The sequence below is a fragment of the Callorhinchus milii genome, unplaced genomic scaffold, assembly GCF_018977255.1.
Source record: "Callorhinchus milii isolate IMCB2004 unplaced genomic scaffold, IMCB_Cmil_1.0 Scaffold162, whole genome shotgun sequence".
Classification (NCBI taxonomy): Eukaryota; Metazoa; Chordata; class Chondrichthyes; order Chimaeriformes; family Callorhinchidae; genus Callorhinchus; species Callorhinchus milii.
The window spans coordinates 28,735-33,523 of NW_024704903.1; positions in this window are offsets into that span (position 1 = coordinate 28,735).

Consider the following 4,789-nt stretch of genomic DNA (forward strand, 5'->3'; position numbering starts at 1 on the left):
TTCTCATTGGTGGGAGATTCCCTTCGCTGCGTTGCACGCCAGTGGCTGGGGGCTGCCTGGGGCCAGTGACGTGTGAGCCGGTCCCAATGTGCACTGGCAAACATTTATCGCTAGGTAACCCCAGTGTTTATTGCCCGTCTGCACGTGGATACCTGCAGCCCATGTCACTCCACTGCTGGATGAGTCCCGCAATGAAGATACAATCAGTACATCCACTTTGCTTTTGCACTCAACCTGTGTAGTGCCATAAGAGGGGAGGGGCTGCTGGGGGTTCTGGGACCCTAGACAGATAAGCCCTCGGCGCCAGGCGCTAGGATCCCAGGCACCCCAGACAGTTAAGCCCCTTGGCGCCACCAACGGGGGGGGGCTGTGTATGCTCTGTGGGATATCTAGGGGTGCACACAACCCCACCCCTCGTTGGGGACGAGGCATAAAAGGGCAGCTCCCTGGCCGATCGGGGCTAGTCACAGCTCAAGACCCAAGACCCGCCAGCCAGCCAGCTTAGGACCCTGTACCCCCTCGTCCCGCTTGTCCTTGCAAGGGCCGGGACGCTGTGAGGGCCAGTGGTGGGACTCTGGGACTCCCGGCTCTACGTCCTTGTAAGGGCGAGTTCCGAGGAAGCCAGAGTCCAGACCCGCACCTTGGCTGGGTTGGATCAGGTAGCCACCTCTCGGGTAATTGGAGGCGAAGGACCCCAGAGCGTAGCCAGAGTAGTGTATCTAGGCTGTGTACCTAGGCTGTGTACCTAGGCCAGACATGGGCAAAGTACGGCCGTGGGGCGTATACGGCCCGTTGGGCTTTTTAATCCGGCCCGCCGAACTTGTCCAAATATTATTATTAAATTAAATTTTACCTTCCTCCTGTAATGCCCCCATTTCCCCAATAGATAGCGCACTTTGACCGGGAGAGAGAGAACATTCGTATGAGAAATTCATGTTTCTATTGAAAGTAAGTTAACAGTAATATTTGGGTACAGTATTGTTTTTGGAAGCATTCACTGTAATATCGTATGAACGTTTACTTCACCACATCATCGTATGAATGATGCGAGAAGAGATTAACGGGTTCTTATGTTAGCGATTTACGTACTCGGTGCTTTCGCTCTATAAAAATTACGGCTTGAATGAGGGGGAGGGATATGACTACATCACAAAATTAATATCTTACTGGGAATTTTATATAACAAAAGTTATATACATAACTGTTACGCTTTGTGTAATTTAACAAAACTTCTTCTTGGTTCTTTCGGTAAAGTCACGTAGAAGGGAAGTAATAAAATAATAAAAATAAAACATAATAAAACAATTCTCACGACGTTTCGGCCACAACGCAAGCAGCCGTCCTCAGGTGAAAACCAGGTCCGTCGAGGCGACAGAGTCTGAATGAAACAGCACACGAGCTTGGAGCATATATATAAGCTGGGCGCATTGACAAAGGAATTTGCATATCAAAAGGAATTTAGCATATTTATGGGAAATGCAGGAATGTGATTAGTCCTGCATATGCATGTGCATTATGCAGGATTAACAGCATCAAAGGGAGCTGCAGTTACTGCTGCTGCTGAAATTACTGCTGCTGCTGCAGTTTCTGCTGCTGCTGCAGTTACTGCTGCTGCTGCAGTTGCTGCTGCTGCTGCACTTGCTGCTGCTGCTGCACTTGCTGCTGCTGCAGTTGCTGCCTTATCCATTTTAATATAACACTATGTATTATTCTACCCACCCTAATGTGTATCACACTGCTATATGTTTACTATACAATTACGACACCATACATTACTCTGCACACTGCACCATGCCAGTGAGTGGAACGCGGTCTGAAAGTCACCGTAAACGTGAACACAATCAGTTAAGATCCGAAATGGTTTATTACGTCCTTCCAATGATTGCTAAGCCAGAATCCATCTTCTCGGTTGAAATTGTCTCTGTGTTTGTATATGTGGATCGCCTCATGAACGAATCTCTCATGATAGCCAGATGGCTTGCAGAGAACCTCTGTCTTGGAGAAGTCAATGTCATGTGAGCCCACTGAATTGTAACAGTGATCTGCCACGGCTGAGGTGTTTGTCCTACCGTGTTTCAGGTCTGCCTTATGTTCACGGATGCGGTCCGAGACATGTCGTTTGGTTTCCCCAATGTAACTGCTACCACAGAGGCAACTTAGTTTGTAGACGCCAGGGTACTGTATGTCTGGAACCACATCTTTTACAGACGGGACCAGATCACGGATTTTATGTACTGTGTTGAATCGGACCTGGATCTTGTGTTTAATCAGGATTTTGGAGATCTTTTTTGTGACCCCAGCAATGTAGGGTAAGGTGATGGTCTTGAAAGGCTCCTGAACAGGATCCTTCTTGATGGTTGGAGTGATGGCTTTGCGGATTGTGTAGTCGGAGTAACCATTAGCCTTAAGAGCTTGGCGTACGTGTTTGAGTTCACTGGAAATGTGTTCATGGTCGGAGATGCATTGGGCTCTATGATATAGAGTCTTGATGAGGGAATTCTTCTGGGATGGATGGTGGTGGGAATCCGGTTTTAGATAAGCATCCGTGTGGGTGGCTTTCCTGTAGACAGAGTGGCTCATTGAACCATCAGGTCTCCTTTTGATTAGGACATCCAAAAAGGGTAGCTTGCCATCATTTTCGACTTCCATGGTGAATCTGATGGCTGGGTGTATGGAATTGATGTGGTCGAGAAATTGGTCTAGAGCAGGCCGGCCATGTGGCCAGATGACAAAAGTGTCGTCTACGTACCTCTTCCATAAGGTCGGGCGTAGAGTGGCAGTCTGGATGGCGTCCGTCTCAAATTTCTCCATGAAGATGTTGGCTACAACCGGAGATAGGGGGGAGCCCATTGGGGTGCCCTCAATTTGCTTGTAGAAGGTTCCATTCCAGGTGAAGTATGTATTGGTTAAGCAGTGTCTCACCAGGGGGGGTACCCCAGCATTCAGTCCTTGATGAACCAAGTCTTCAATGATTGCGATGGTGTCAGGCACAGGCACCTTGGTGAACAAGGAAACCACATCAAAACTGACAAGCAGGTCGTCTGGGGACAGGGCAATCCCCTTGATTGTCGATACCAGGTCAGTAGAATTTAGTACTGCAGAGGTGGTTTTTCCAGTGAAAGGCCGTAGGATTTCGGACAAAAAACGAGCCAGTTTGTAAGTGGGGGAGTTGATAGTAGAGACAATGGGACGAAGAGGTGTATCTTCTTTATGTATCTTTGGCAAGCCGTACAATCTTGGTGGCCTGGCTGCAGAAGGTTTCAACGAGAACTGTTTGGTCTGATCAATTAATGCGGTTGAAGCAGAAATGATGTTGTTGGTTTTGGAGACGAGGCTGTTGGTGGGGTCTCTTTTTATTTTTGTATAGCTGCCATCGTTGAGTAGTTCTTGAATTTTGTTGTTGTATTCTATTTTGTCCATGATGACAGTGGCATTGCCTTTGTCGGCTGAGAGGATGACAATGTCATCCCTCTTTTTTAATTGAGCTAATTCAAAACGCTCATCTTTGCTGATGTTGCTAGCTGGCATCTTAGCGTTTTTTAGGGTTACAGAGATTTCAGATCTTGCTACGTCTGCAGCGATGTGACTCAAGCCCTTGAGAGCTACATCTACTCGAGCAATTATATCATTAACTGGTATGTGTCTAGGTGTGACTGCAAAGTTTAGTCCTTTAGCTAAAACGGATTTCAAACCTTCAGAAATAGGACTGTTACTGCGATTAATTACGACTTTGTTAACATCTAGCTTTTCAATGTGTGGGTCCGGTTTCTTGTTTGAGAGGCGGTTGAATTTGGAAATCAAGTTGTCCTTACATTTAGTCGACATAGCGGCAGCTGAAGAGGCAGTCATTTTTTCCACATGTTCCCAATCCGATGTGGACATTGTTACACTCAAAGATAAGTGTGATTTGTAGAGTGTCTTGTCTAACTGATCTAGTTCGGTGCGCGTAAGTCTGATTTTCTCTGAGATAAGAGCTAAGCTAGTTCTAGACAGAATTCGTTTCGCATTAGAAGAAGTTACAGCAGCAGATGTTAGTGTAAATGCGTTTGGTATTACCTTAGAGTCGCGGCATCTCTTCAGAAAGGTGAGAGACTCGATTAGCTGAGCCTTCTTATCCCGGAGCTTGTTGAAGGATCTCAAAGTTATGTGGAAACCCTCCCCGTAGAGGCGGTTAAATTTCGATTTAAAGCTTTCGTGACTGCAGGGATTCATCTTCTTGGTTCTTTCGGTAAAGTCACGTAGAAGGGAAGTAATAAAATAATAAAAATAAAACATAATAAAACAATTCTCACGACGTTTCGGCCACAACGCAAGCAGCCGTCCTCAGGTGAAAACCAGGTCCGTCGAGGCGACAGAGTCTGAATGAAACAGCACACGAGCTTGGAGCATATATATAAGCTGGGCGCATTGACAAAGGAATTTGCATATCAAAAGGAATTTAGCATATTTATGGGAAATGCAGGAATGTGATTAGTCATGCATATGCATGTGCATTATGCAGGATTAATCCTGCATAATGCACATGCATATGCATGGCTAAATATGCTAAATTCCTTTTGATATGCAAATTCCTTTGTCAATGCGCCCAGCTTATATATATGCTCCAAGCTCGTGTGCTGTTTCATTCAGACTCTGTCGCCTCGACGGACCTGGTTTTCACCTGAGGACGGCTGCTTGCGTTGTGGCCGAAACGTCGTGAGAATTGTTTTATTATGTTTTATTTTTATTATTTTATTACTTCCCTTCTACGTGACTTTACCGAAAGAACCAAGAAGAAGTTTTGTTAAAT